This window comes from Heptranchias perlo, chromosome 1, assembly GCF_035084215.1.
Source record: "Heptranchias perlo isolate sHepPer1 chromosome 1, sHepPer1.hap1, whole genome shotgun sequence".
NCBI lineage: Eukaryota > Metazoa > Chordata > Chondrichthyes > Hexanchiformes > Hexanchidae > Heptranchias > Heptranchias perlo.
The window spans coordinates 7,202,007-7,216,978 of record NC_090325.1 but is presented as its reverse complement, the minus strand read 5'-3'; the positions used below and the strand labels follow the sequence as shown (position 1 = coordinate 7,216,978).

At 43.1% G+C, this 14,972-nt stretch overlaps 1 protein-coding gene across 4 annotated transcripts in view; it reads right to left on the bottom strand.

The window, feature by feature from the left end:
• LOC137313832 (polyadenylate-binding protein-interacting protein 2-like) overlaps positions 1–14,972 on the bottom strand; it is a 79,058-nt gene that overhangs the window by 52,759 nt on the left and 11,327 nt on the right. Inside the window, exon 2 of one of the 4 annotated variants that reach the window (XM_067979651.1) lies at positions 11,646–11,785. The exons of the other annotated variants lie outside the window; for them this stretch is intronic. The gene's annotated coding sequence lies outside the window, so the exon portion shown is untranslated. The remainder of the gene's footprint in view (positions 1–11,645; positions 11,786–14,972) is intronic. 4 annotated transcript variants of the gene reach the window in all.

Sequence of the window (14,972 nt, the reverse complement as noted above, 5' to 3'; positions counted from 1 at the left end):
CAAATCGTTGAAGGTGGCAGGGCAGGTTAAGAAAGCAGTTAAAAAAGCATACGGGATCCTGGGCTTTATAAATAGAGGCATAGGCTACAAAAGTATGGAAGTCACGAGGAACCTTCATAAAACACTGGTTTGGCCTCAACTGGAGTATTGTGTCCAGTTCTGGGCACCGCACTTCAGGTAAGATGTGAGGCCTTAGAGAGGGTGCAGAAGAGATTTACTCGAATGATTCCAGGGATAAGGGACTTAAGTTAAGTGGATAGAAGCTGAGCTTGTTCTCCTTGGAACAGAGACGTTTGCAAGGAGATTTGATAGAGGTATTCAAAATCATGAAGGGTCGAGACACATAGAATAGATAGAGAGAAACTGTTCCCATTGGCAGAAGAGTCAAGAACCCTTGACATAGGTTTAAAGTGATGAGCAAAAGAACCAAAGGTGACACAAGGAAACATTTTTTTACACAGCGAGTGGTTAGGATCTGGAATGCCAGAGGGGGCAGTGGAAGCAGGTTCAATCATGGCCTTCAAAAGAGAACTGGATAAGTACTTGAAAGGAAAAAATTTGCAGGGAAAGGGTGGGGGTGTGGGACTAGCTGGATTGCTCTTGCAGAAAGCCAGCGTGGACTCGATGGGCCGAATGGCCTCCTTCCGTGCTGTAACCTTTCTATGGTTCTATGAGTTATTATGCTCTGGAATGTGTAGCCTGAAAGGGTGGTGGAAGCAGATTCAATACTAACTTTTAAAAGCGAGACCATGCAGACGCTGCGACAACGGATGAACGGACACCGCGCAACAATCGCCAGACAGGCGGGTTCCCTCCCAGTCGGGGAACACTTCAGCAGTCAAGGACATTCAGCCACCGACCTTCGGGTAAGCGTTCTCCAAGGCGGCCTTCGAGACACACAACGCAAAATCGTCGAGCAGAAATTGATAGCCAAGTTCCGCACCCATGAGGACGGCCTCAACCGGGATCTTGGGTTCATGTCACGCTACACGTAACCCCACCAGCGAACAATATAACGGGTCATTTGCTGTCTTTCTCTTCCTTCCGGATGTTTCTGCCTCTCTCTCTTTTTTTTTTGGGTGTTTGTATATTCGGTGGCCTTGTAGGTAACACCTCTCTGTCTGCACACTGTAATTGCCTTGGCAACGGGCAGTTGGAAAGACAATCTGTAATCACCAGGTATTGTTCTGTGATTTATAAATGCGAAGGGTTCGAGGATTTCATTTCCACAACATTTACCTGAGGAAGGAGGAAGCCTCCGAAAGCTTGTGAATTTCAAATAAAATTGTTGGGACTATAACTTGGTGTTGTAAAATTGTTTACAATTGTCAACCCCAGTCCATCACCGGCATCTCCACATCACAACTTTTAAAAGGGAATTGTATAAATACTTGAATGGGAAAATTTTACAGGCCTATGGGGAAAGGGCAGGAGAGTGGGACTAATTGGATAACTCTTTCAAAGAGCTGGCACAGGTACGATGGACAAATGGCTTCCTGTGCTGTATCATTCTATGATTTTATTAGTTATTAATAGCACTATTAACATAAGAACATAAGAAAGAGGAGCAGGAGTAGGCCATCTGGCCCCTCGACCTTTAACAAGGTCATGGCTGATCTGATTGTGACCTCAACACTACTTTTGCGTCTACCTACGATAACCTTTGACTCCCTTGTTAATCAGGAATCTATCCAACTCAGCCTTAAAAAATATTCAATGACCCTGCCTCCACCACTCTCTGGGGAAGGGAGTTCCATAGACTCATAACCCTCAGAGAAAAAAATTCTCCTCATCTCCATCTTAAATGGGAGACCCCTTATTTTTAAACTGTGGACCCTAGTTCGAGACTCTCCCACAAGAGGAAACATCCTCTCAGCATCTACCCCTTCAAGTCCCCTCAGAATCTTATATGTTTCAATAAGATTACCTCTCATTCTTCTAAACTCCAATGTATACAGGCCCAACTTGTCCAACCTTTCCTCATAAGATAACGCCCTCATCCCAGGAATCAGTCAAGTGAACCTTCTCTGAATCGCTTCCAACAATTATGTCCTTAAATAAGGAGGCTAAAACTGCAGGCAGTATTCTAGATGTGGTCTCACCAATGCTCTGTACAACTATACCAAAACATCTCTACTTTTATATTCCATTCTCCTTGCAATAAATGACAACATTCCATTTGCCTTCCTAATCACTTGCTGTACCTGAATACTAACTTTTTGTGATTCATGAACTAGAATACCCAGATCCCTCTGTACCTCAGAGTTCTGCAATCTCTCTCCATTTAAATAATCTCCTGCTTTTCTATTCCTCTTGCCAAAGTGGACAAGTTCACATTTTCCCACATTATACTCCATCTGCCAAATTTTTGCCCACTCACTTGGGATTTATTGACTTTCAGTCCCATTAATTTCTCTAGTACTTTTTTTTTTACTAATTCTAATTTCTTTCAGTTCCTCATTCTCGCCAGACCCTTGGTTCTCTAGTATTTCTGGGAGGATTTTTGTGTATTCTTCCGTGAAGACAAATACAAAGTATTTGTTTAATTTCTCTGCCATTTCCTTATTCCCCATTATAAATTCTCCTGCTGTGTCTGTAAGGGACCCACATTTGCCTTCGCCTGTCTTTTCCGTTTCACATACGTATAGAAGCTTTTACAGTCCGTATTTATGTTTCTCGCTAGTTTACTCTCATATTCTATTGTCCCTTTATCAATTTCTTGGTCCTCCTTTGCTGAATTCTAAAATGCTCCCAATTCTCAGGCTTACTGCTTTTTCTAGCAACTTTATTTGCCTCTTCTTTTGATTTAATACTATCTTTAATTTCTCTTGTTAGCCACAGTTGGACCACTTTTCCTGTTGGTTTTTGTGCCTTAAAGGAATATATATTTGCTGCAAATTATGTATCAATTCTTTAAATGCTAGCCATTGCCTGTCTATCACACCTTTTAATGTAGTTCCCCAATCAACCACAGCCAACTTGCACCTCATACCTTCGTAGTTTCCTTTGTTTAGATTTAAGACCCTAGTTTCGGATTGAACTACATCACTTTCAAACTTAATGAAGAATTCTATCATATTACGGTCACTCTTCCCTAAGGGCTCCTTTACAACAAGATTAATTAACCCTTTCTCATTGTACAATACTAGATCTAAAATAGCCTGTTTCCTAGTTGGTTCCTCAACATACAGATCTAGAAAACCATCTCGTATACATTCCGAGAATTCGTCCTCCACAGTAGTAGTGTTAATTTGGTTTGCCCAATCTATTTATAGATTAAAGTCACCCATGATTACTTTAGTACCCTTGTTACCTGCACTTCTAATTTCCTGCTTTATACCGTGCCCTGCATAACCACTATTGTTTGGTGGCCTATAAACAACTCCCACTAATGTTTTCTGCCCCTTGCTGTTTCTTAGCTCCACCCAAACTGATACTACATATTGATCTTTTGAGCCAAGATCCTTTCTCACTATTGTACTGATCTCATCCTTTATTAACAGCGCTATCCCCCCTCCTTTTCCTTTTTGCCTATCCTTCCTAAATGTTGAATATCCTTGAATATTCAGTTCCCAGCCTTGTCTCCATAATGGCAATTAGACCATACCCATTTACTTTTATTTGTGCTGTCAATTCATCTACCTTTAAGCGGCACCTACTTAGCACTAGCCTGTTCACCAATGTTCAGTTCAGGTTCAGGCAGAACCACTTGGTTACCGACCTCTTCATAACTTTGATCCAAATGCCAGAGGAGAGACGAGAGCAGCAACAAGGCATTACTCGACCAAGTATGGCGCAAAGAATCCGAGCAAAATTGAAGTCGACGTAGGTCAAAGAGAAACCCTTCAATGCTAAGAGTCATACCTGACACGTAGGAAAATGGTCACAGTTGTTGAAGGCCAAGGACATCACTAAGAGTTCCTCAGGAAAGGGTCAGGCCAACCACCTTCGACTGCTCCATCAATAAACTTCCCCCTCCGTCATAAGAGTGGGGCTGTTCGCTGACAATTCCAGCTTTAAGCTCTATTCACAACTCCACTGATAGTGAAGCACCCCATGCCAGCCTACAAAAGGATCTGGATCGCATTCAGACTTTGACTAACAAGTGGAAGTTAACATACACGCCACCTAAGTGCCAGGTAATGTCCACCTTGTACAAGAAAAAGCCCGCCACCTCCCCATGACCTTCAATGGCACCAACAATGCCTAGTCCACCATCACCAACATCCTCGGAGTCATCACTGAGTAGAAGCTGAACAGGACCAGCCATAACAACATCGCAGCTACAAAAGCAGGATTGACACCAAGTACTCAGCCACAAGTGGATCATCTCCAGACCACTCAAAGCCTCACCATCATCTAAAAGGCTCAAGTCAGGAATATAATGTAATACTCACCACTCGCCTGGATGGGTACAGTCGTTACAACACTCAAGAAACACACCACCATCCAGAACAGGTTGTTTGCCTGATTGGTGGCCCTGCCACTACTAAATGGCCACACCCTCACCACTAGCTGCACTATGTACCTTCTACTGGATGCACTGTAGCAACTCACCAAGGTTACTTTGACAGCATCTCCCTCCCCATGGGGATTTCTATCATCCAGAAAAACAGCAATGTTGCGAGAACGTCATCTCCTGGACATAGATTGCCATTCCTTCATCGTCCCTGTGTCATAATCCTGGAATTCCCTACCTAACAGCAATGCAGGAACATCATCTGCACAAGGGCTGCAACTTTTCAAGAAGGCCTATCACCATCTTCTCAGGACTACTAGGGATGGGCAATAAATGCAGCTTTGCCAGAATCATCCACATCGCAACAACAAACAAAGAAACAAGTAACTTACCTCATGCATAATAGCACTGGGAAGAATGACCACCACACAGTCCTTGTGAAGAAAGCTTCATCTCCACAGTAATGGCATCCTCATCATGAAGAGTGGCACCATCATTGTGGGACAGACTAAGGATCGATCTAGCAGCCCACTGGGTATCCATGGCGCACTGTGGGCCATGAGCAGCAAAAGAACTGTATGCCAGCAAAATCTAACACCTCAGGGCCCAGCACATTCCTCACTCCATAATCATCATCAAGCCAGGAGACAAATCCTAGTTCAGTGGGGAGTGTAGATTGGCGTGCCAGCTGCATCAAGCATACCTTAGAATGGGGCACTAACCTAGCTGAAGCTACAGCACAGGGCTACCTTCATGCAAAACACCGAATAAACATGTTATAGACTAATCTAAGTGGTCCCACAAGCAACAGATCAGAACAAACCTCTGTAGCCCTATCACATTTGAGAACAGTGGTGGAAAATCAAGTAACTACTGGGAAGAGACTTCTCCATGAACATCCCTATCTTCAACCATAGTTAGTATCATTGAAACGTTACAGTACGGAAGGCGGCCATTCGGCCCATCCAGTCTGTGCCGGCTCTATGCACGAGCAATCCAGTGCAAGAGACAAGGTTAAAGTGCTTGCAAGTGTCTTCAGCCAAAAGTGCCAAGTAGATGGTCCTAATCGGCCTACTCTCAGTCCTCAACACAAAAGATGTCAGTGTCTAATCAATTTGGTTCACTCCATGTGACATTAAGGACACAGTAAGGGATATGGGCCCTGACAACATCAGCTTTGCAGTGAAGGCGTACACGCCAGAACTAGCCATGCCGCTGGCTAAGCTGTTCCAGTGCAGCTATCACATTGACATCTACCTGAATGTGGAAAATTGCCCAGGTATGACTTAAACACACAAAAAAATAGGCTAATTCGAACCTAGACCTATCAACCTTCTCTGACTCATCAGCAAAGTGATGGAAGGAATCATCACAAATAAACTGCTCACCAATACAGTTAGGGTTCACCAGAATCACTTGGCTCCAAATCTTACCACAGGCTTGAAACAGATATGGATGCAAGAGCTCAATGCCAGAAGAGAGGCCTCAACATTGATGCAGTTGTCCTCAACATAAATGCAGCACGCTGAGTATGAAACCAAGGAAGCCTATCAAAACTGAGGCTAATGGAGGTCACAAGGATGATCTTCCAGTGGCTAAAATCATATTTGACACAGGAAGGTGGTCACGGTTGTCGGACGCCCATCAATGATACCACATATATCTCCACAGGAGTTGATTAGAACAACATCAACCCAACCATCTTTAGCTGTTTCATCAATGCACTTCACTACATAATAAGGTCAGGAGCAGAACTGTTCGCTGATGACTCTGGTGTTCAGTTCCATTCACAAATCCTCAAATAAGAAATAGCCCATTCCAGCCTACAACAAATAATCAAAGCTTGGGCTGGCAAGTGGCAGGTAACACTCACACATAAATGCCTGATAATTACCATCTTCAACAAGAAAAAAATTATAATCACGACCCGACCTTCAACGGCACCACCATTGCAAAGTCTCCCACCATCAACACTGGGGTCACCAATGATCAGAAGCTTAATTTAACCAGCCATATTAATACTGTATTACAACAGCAGGGCAGAGGCTGGGGACTCTGTGACAAGTGGCTCACCTTCTGGGACTTCTCAAATATAGGAACACAGGAACAGGAGTAGGCCATTCAGCCCCTCGTGCCTGCTCCGCCATTTGATAAGATCATGGCTGATCTGTGATCTAACTCCATATACCTGCCTTTGGCCCATATCCCTTAATACCTTTGGTTGCCAAAAAGCTATCTATCTCACATTTAAATTTAGCAATTGAGCTAGTATCAATTGCCATTTGCGGAAGAGATTTCCAAACTTCTACCACCCTTTGTGTGTAGAAATGTTTTCTAATCTCACTCCTGAAAGGTCTGGCTCTAATTTTTAGACTGTGCCCCCTACTCCTAGAATCCCCAACCAATATATGCCACCTACTGCAAAAACTCAGGTCAGGAGTGTGATGGAATACTCACCACTTGCCTGAACGGGTACAGCCGCAGCAATACTCGAAGCTCGACCCTCTCCAGGACGAAATAATCTGTGTGATCAACACTCCTGCCACTGGATTAAACACATATCCCCTTCCAACCAAATATGGCTGCAGTATCTAATATCTACAGGATGCATTGCAGCAACTCATCAAGCTTACCTCGCTAGCATGTACCACCAAGAAGCCAAGAGCAGAAAACTCATGGGAACACCTCCAACTTCCCTTCCAAGTCACACCCTAGCTTGGACATATAATCGCCATTCCTTCACGATCACACAGTTAAAATCTTGGAATTCTCTATCCAACACCAGCATGGGAGAAAACTCAGCACAAGGACTGCATCAGTTCAAGGAGAAGGCCCAATGTCCCGTGAACAAATAATATGCAAGTTAAAAAAATTACAGCCTCTCCTCCTAAAACTACAGTTCATATTTAAAATTAGTTTTTGGGGTCGGGGGGGGGGGGGGTGGAGGGGCAGGGGAAAGAGGGAAAGTCAGAGAAGTGAATGAATTCGAGCACTGTAATTTTGAGTATTATCTACCGTGTAACAGGTGAAACATTGGCCTACTGTTGAAAGGCATCTCCTAACGGTCAAGTTTCATAAAGATTTAGAAATGGGGCTCTTGTACTGTTTTTCCAACAGAGCCAAATACTTCACTGCTACTATTGTGACATCACTGTAACAACTGAAAAACTGTTGTTCCTATGGTTACAGAGTTTCTCCCCCAAAAATCTTTGCTCTTCAAGACCAGAAATGTCTGAAGACTTCAATTTTAATATTTTTGCACAATACACTACAGAGCTGAGGTTTTTTTTATTATGTAATTTAACAGCAAAATGACAGGCTACGGTAGTGTAATAGTTACGTCACTGGACTAATAATCCAGAGAATACAAGTTCAAATCCCATCATGCCAGATCTTTCAAAAAAAAAAATCTGAAAATAAAAAAAAAACGTTGTCTGTAAAATTGATCAGGAAGCTGTTGGATTGTCGTAAAAACCCAATGGGTTTACTAATGTAAGCCACTCAGTTGTATGAAACCGGTATATAGTAGCCCAGAGGGCTGTGGATGCTCAGTCGTTGAGCATATTCAAGAATGAGATCGATAGATTTTTGTCTCTAAGGGAATCAAGGGATATGGGGGTCGGGCGGGAAAGTGGAGTTGAGGTCGAAGATCAGCCATGATCTAACTGAATGGTCGAGCAGGCTCGAGGAGCTGTATGGCCTACTCCTGCTTCTTATGTTCAAGAAGCAAGCCCACCATCACCTTCTCAGTGCAACTCAGGATGGACAAGAAATGCTGGCCTTGCCAGTGACTCCCACATCCCGAGAATGAATAATAATTTTTAAAAGTGCTGTTAATGTGTGCATTTTTTGTTTTGAGTTTACATGAAGGAGACCACTAAATTGTAAGAGGTAGGACTGTCTAAACAGAATAATAAAAGTTGTAGTAAGGAAAGAAAGAACTTGCATTTATATAACGTCTTTCACAACCGTTAGAGCCAATGAAGTACTTCTTAAGTGTAGTCACTGTTGTAATGTAGGAAAATGTGGCAGACAATTTTCACATAGCAAGGTCCCACAAACAGCAATGAGATAATGACCAGATAATCTGTTTTAGTGATGTTGGTTGAGGGATCCATATTGGCCAGGACATAATAGCGAGATCTCAGACTCCTCCATCACCATCCCTGGGTAGGTTCTGTTCAATCGCCAGGCCAGACCCACCGGGGGTAGGGGTACTTGGTATGCAGCAAAGGGGGAGTGGTCCTGGGAGTCCTTAACATTGATTGCGAACTCCATGAGGTCTCATGGCTTCAGGGCAAACATGGGCAAGGAATCCTCTTGCTGATCACCTACCGCCCTCCCTCAGCCAATGAATCAGTACTCCTCCGTATTAGAGGAAGCACCGAAGGTATCACACAATATTCTCTGAGTGGGGGGGGGGGCTTCAATTTCCATCACCAAGAGTGGCTCAGATGTCCCATCACTGACTCAGCTTGCCAAGCACTGAAGGACACAGCTGCCAGACTAGGCTTGCGGCAGATGATGAGAGAACCAACACGAGGAAATAACTGACCTCATCCTCAAATTACAGCATAGTGGGAGTAACCACCCCACGGACCAATTGAAGACCAACTCTTCACACTGAGGACACCCTCCATTATGTCGTTCAGCATTACCACCATGCCAACGGGTACTGTAGCACAGTGGTTATGTTACTGGACTAATAATCAAGAGGCCTGGACTAATAATCCGGAGGCATGAGTTCACGGCAGCTGGGGAATTTAAATTCAATTAATTAAAATAAAAAAATCTGGAATTAAAAGCTAGTATCAGTAATGGTGACCATAAAACTACTGGATTGTCATAAAAACCATCTGTTTCACTCATTTTTCCTTTACCCGGTCTGGCCTCTATGTGACTCCTGGCCCACAGCAATGTGGTTGATTCTTAACTGCCCTCTGAAATGGCCTAGCAAACCACTCAGTTGTCAAGAAGGCAGCTCACTACCACCTTCTCAAGGGGCAATTAGGGCTAGGCAATAAATGCTGGCTTTGCCAGCGACACCCATATCCCATGAATGAATAAAAAAAAAGTGGGATAGCTTAAGAACAGATCTAGCAGCTCAAAACTGGGCATCCATGAATCTGCAGCAGCCGAATTGTATACCACCACAACCTGTAACTTCATAGCCCAGCACAGTCTGGATGAGTACAGCTGTAATTAGACTCAAGAAGCTCAACACTATCCAGGTCAAAGCAGTCTGCTGGATCAGCTCTTCATCCTCTAGCCTAAACATCCACCACTGACGTACTGAGGCTGCGGTATATAGGATGCACTATAGTAATTCTTCAAGGCATCCTCAGCAGCACCTCCCAAACCCACGACTTCCACCACCTAGAAGGACTAGGGCAGCAGGTGCATGGGAACACCATGAGTTCCTCTCCAAGTCACACACCATTCCAACTTGGACATATATCACTGTGCCTTCATCATCGCTGGGTCAAAATCTTGGAACTGCCTACCGAACAGCATTGTAGAAGCACCTTCAGCACACGGACTGCAGTGGTTCAAGGAGGCCCATCACCACCTACTCAAGGGCAACTAGGGACGGGCAATAAATACCGGCCTTACTAGCGATGCCAACATCAAAAAAATGAATTCTAAGAAGCGCAATTGAACAGATAATATTTTGCAGTAGTCAGCAGATACTGCTCACCTATACTCGAAGGTCAGCTGCGCACAGTCCAAATATGGGAAAACAGTCACATGCCCTGCCCAGTAATCCTACGCATCCTGGACTTGTGAACGGCAGACTTGGACGAGTACAGAAAGAGTCCCTCCAACCTGTTCACCATGTACATGAGTGAAAAAAATAAACAGTGTAGGTTAAATAATGGAATAGGAGATGCAGTCTCTGCTATTGCACAGAAATGACAGCCTGTGCAGCACAGGAGTTTGCAGGCCAGCAAGGCACCAGCCATCCAAGTAGTCTGCAACTCCGTGTGAAGACATGAATATGGAGCGTTCCACCTGGGACACATCCTCAGAAAATAATTGAATCTCTGACATGGGGTGATGGAAGTCAAGATTGAGGAAGAGAATTAAATGCAGCAGGGTGCACAGGAGCTTGCCATGGGCATCTACCAGAAATTTCCTGTATGAAAGGGTTCCTTCACCTTATTCCGCAGAGGCTTCAGTGGATCAGAGATAGAAAAGAGAGAAGGGGTCAGTGCCTCATCCATGAGCCATGCAATTGTGAAATATATGCTCAAATGACCCACTTTCCCTCTCCTCACATCAGACAACAAGTTTTTTTTATCCTAAATTGTGAATTGGGGTGCAGGGGGAAAGAGGTCAAAGTGCTTTAAAAATCCTACAAAAAACAATGACATAATGTTTAAAGCAACAGTGTTACTACAAAACAAATTAAAATAAGACAGAAAATATTGGATACAAGATAGCAGACCAGTCAGTATCTGAAAGAAAACGACAGGGTACATAATCAAGGGTCCCACTTTACGTGTAAATCGGTCTTTCACCAAGGTGCCAACTGATTCACTTTGTATTTCCGCCATTTTTCATTTTATTTTCAGAACTATTTTTGTTTGGGATTACATACCAAGAGGAAGGTAAGGATAAATAAATCTCAACTGTCACCTTGCACTCCATCTTTCTACAATAAATCTGTCAATCTCTCTGCACCATGGTTTTCTTACTTAGATTCATGATTCCCGCTCAGTGATCATTGAAGATGGGAGGGCAGGTTGAGAAAGCAGTTAAAAAAGCATACTGGGCTTTATAAATAGATGTGGAGATGCCGGTGATGGACTGGGGTTGACAATTGTAAACAATTTTACAACACCAAGTTATAGTCCAACGATTTTTATTTGAAATATACAAGCTTTCGGAGGCTTTCGGAGGCCACATTTACCTGAGGAAGGAGAAAGCCTCCGAAAGCTTGTATATTTCAAATAAAAATCGTTGGACTATAACTTGGTGTTGTAAAATTGTTTACAATTTATAAATAGAGGCAGAGTACTAAAGCAAGGAAGTCATGAGGAACCTTTATAAAACACTGGTTCAGCCATAACTGGAGTATTGTGTCCGGTTCTAGGCACCGCACTTTAGGAAAGATGTGAAGGCCTTAGAAAGGGTGCAGAAGAGATTTACTAGAATGATTCCAGGGATGAGGGGCTTTAGTTACCTGGATAGACTGGAGAAGCTGGGGGTTGTTCTTGTTGGAACAGAGAAGGTTGAGAGGAGATTTGATAGAAGTATTCAAAATCACGAAGGGTCTGGACAGAGTAGATAGAAACTGTTCCCATTAGCGGAAGGGTCAAGAACCTGAGGACATAGATTTAAGGTGATTGGCAAAAGAAATAAAGGTGACATGAGGAAAAACTTTTTTTTTAAACACAGCTAGTGGTTAGGATTTGGAATGCACTGCCATAGTGGGTGGTGGAGGCAGATTCAATTGTGGCTTTCAAAAGGGAACTGGATAAGTACTTGAAAGGAAAAAATTTGCAGGACTACAGGGATAGGTCAGGGGAGTGGGACTAGCTGGATTGCTCTTGCATAGAGCCGGCACGGACTCGATGGGCTGAATGGCCTCCTTCCGCACTGTTACCGTTCTATGATTCTATGATTGGTGCTCACAAGGCTCACAGAATAGAAACAGTACCAGAGGAACCAATGTTTTGTAGTTTTGGAGATAAGTACCGTCACAAAGGAGCACAATATCAGCACTGCTCTCGTGGCTTCATCAAGGCCAACAAAGCTGACAAAAAAGTACCATAAATTCACCACCCAAAGCAAATTCACTTGTAACCAGAAACCATATTCCTTTTCAACTATGCTTACCACCAAGACAGACTTGGAGTTAATTACTACATTATCAGCTCTCAGCTAGCAGCACCTGGTTTAGAGTTTTTACACTAAATATCCTTGGGTTCAGCAACACTGACCACTGCTGTACGTGAACCTCGTGTTCCCAACAACCAGAACGTGTTTTTACCTGCCCAATATATAGTGAGAACCAGGGATTACAGAGAACCCTTGCCACTTCACTATGGCTTACTGGAATACGTCACGTGTCTCCTCGACTTCAGAAGATGGAAAAATACCAGACTGTGGCTCAGGCTATAAACCAACACACGTATTTAAAATTAAACAGATAGTACAAATAGTAGATTTCCAGAAATGCCAACAATGTGCAACAAAAGGTCTACAAGATACACAGTACTTCATATGAATCAAAAGGAATTAACAGGATCATGCAGAGTTTTTAAAAAAGTCAGCAAAAAATGAGAGATGGAGAACTGGCACTCATTGTCCGCCATGATACTAGCCAGTTGCTCTGTGAACTCATACGTTCAAGAGATCAGATTTATAAACAGTCTGTGGCTTGACCAACACAAACTATAAACGCATCTCCACATCCTCAGAATCCATACCAACGTAACAATTTGAACTTATACAGCGCCTTTAACATTAAAAAACCAAGGTGCTTCACAGAGACACAATTATTAATAAGTGGATGTCATGCCAAAGGAAGAGTTATCAGGATGTGACCAAAAGCTTGATCAATTTAAGTTGGAGAGGTTAGATAGATTCAAACAGGGAGCTGTGGGAAAAATGGGCAATGATTTGAGAGGCAACATGTTCAAAGACTTGAAGAAAGGAAGGTTGGAGATTAGGTGGAAGTTTGAAAGGACAGAGGGGTCAAGCATGGATTTTTGAGGGGTGTAATGACACCAGTTTTGAAAGAGAGCGACAGTACTTGGGAAGAAGGAACCATCCAGCATATCAATTAGCATGGGGGTCAGGAAGGGAAGTTGGGTGGTCAGTAGTTTAGTGGGAATGGGGTCAAGGGAGCAGAGTTGGATATCATGGACAAGATGGGCTTGGAGATGGCACATGGAGAGATAGGAGGGAAGTTCCACTTTATTCAGCACTTCCTTTGTAACATCCGTTTGTAGTTAAGTTATATCATGAGTTAAAAGTAGCCTTTGCAAACAAGGAAAGGCTTTTATTAATAAGAAGGGATGGGAAAGAGGGATGGGAAATTACAGTTATATAACATCTTTCACAACTTCAGGCCATTCCAGAGCACTTCAGAGCCACTGAAGTACTTCTTTTAACAGTCATTCTCAGGATGTGAGCGTTGCTGGTAAGGCCGGTATTTATTGCTCATCTCTCATTGCCCTGAGAAGGTAACCAAGCAGCTTGCTGGACACTTGACGGCAGTTGAGTCAACCACATTGGTGTGGGACTGGAGTCACATATAGGCCAGATCGTGTAAGGACATTAAGGAATCAGTTAGATTTTTAAGACAATTGGACAGCTTCATGGTCACCTTTACTGATAACAACTTTTAAACTGAATTCAAATTCTCAAACTGCCATGGTGGGATTTAAACTCTCACTCTCTGCATTGAGTCCAGGCTTCTGGCTGAGTGGTCCAGTAACTTTTGTGTTGAGTCACTGGTAATGTAAGCAAGCCCAGCAGCCAATTTGTGCACAGCAAGGTCCCATAAAACAGCAATGAGATAAATGAACAAATAATCTGTTTGTGATATTGGTTGAAGGTTAAACATTAGTCAGGACACTGGAAGAACTCCCCTGTTCTCCTTCGAATAGCATCATGGGATCTTTTATGTCCTCCTGACAAGGCAGGCAGGGCCTCAGTTTAACATCTCATTCAAATGATGGCACCTCCGACAAAGCAGCACTCCTTCAGTAATGCACTAAAGTGTCAGCCTAACTTATGTGCTGAAGTCTCTGGAATCGTATTTGAACACACGACTTTGACTCAGAGGCAAGAGTTGTACCATCGAGCAAAGGCTGAGACTAAACTCCAGAACAAGGGCTCAGGCCCGTAGTGTATGACAAAACAAAGTTGAAAAGAGTAGGAGAGAAAGTTAAGTAAACCAAGAGCAGTAGTTAGGCAAATCAAGTTTGGATTCTAAAGGCCTGTAAATTCTAAGTAAAGGATTTAGAGATCCACAGTTTGCAATTTTAATGAAAACTTGTGGCAGAGTGATCAAATATGAAATAAATAACTAATATGCATTTATTTAGCATTTTTTATGTTCTCACAACATCCCAAAGTGCTTCACAGCCAATGAATCACTTCTGAAATGTAGTCATTGTTGTTTTGCAGGCAAACAAAGCAGCCAATTAGTGCATAGCAAGGTCCCACAAACAGCAAAAAGATGGATGACCAGTTAACCTGTTTTGGAGATATTGGTTGAGTGATGAATGTTGGCAAGGACAGTGGGGGAACTCCCTGCTCTCTCCTTCAAAAATGTGCCTTGACATCTTTTACACCCACCTGATCAGACAGACGCGGCTTGGTTTAATGTCATATCCAAAAGACAGCAACTCCAAAAATCCACCACCTCCTCACTGTATTGAACTGTTAGCATGATTGTCACCCGTATAAATACAAGTAAATATCAGAAAATCCTATTCAGACACAAGCCATTACATAAAAAGGTCATTTAACCTATCATTTGAGAAGTACATACAGA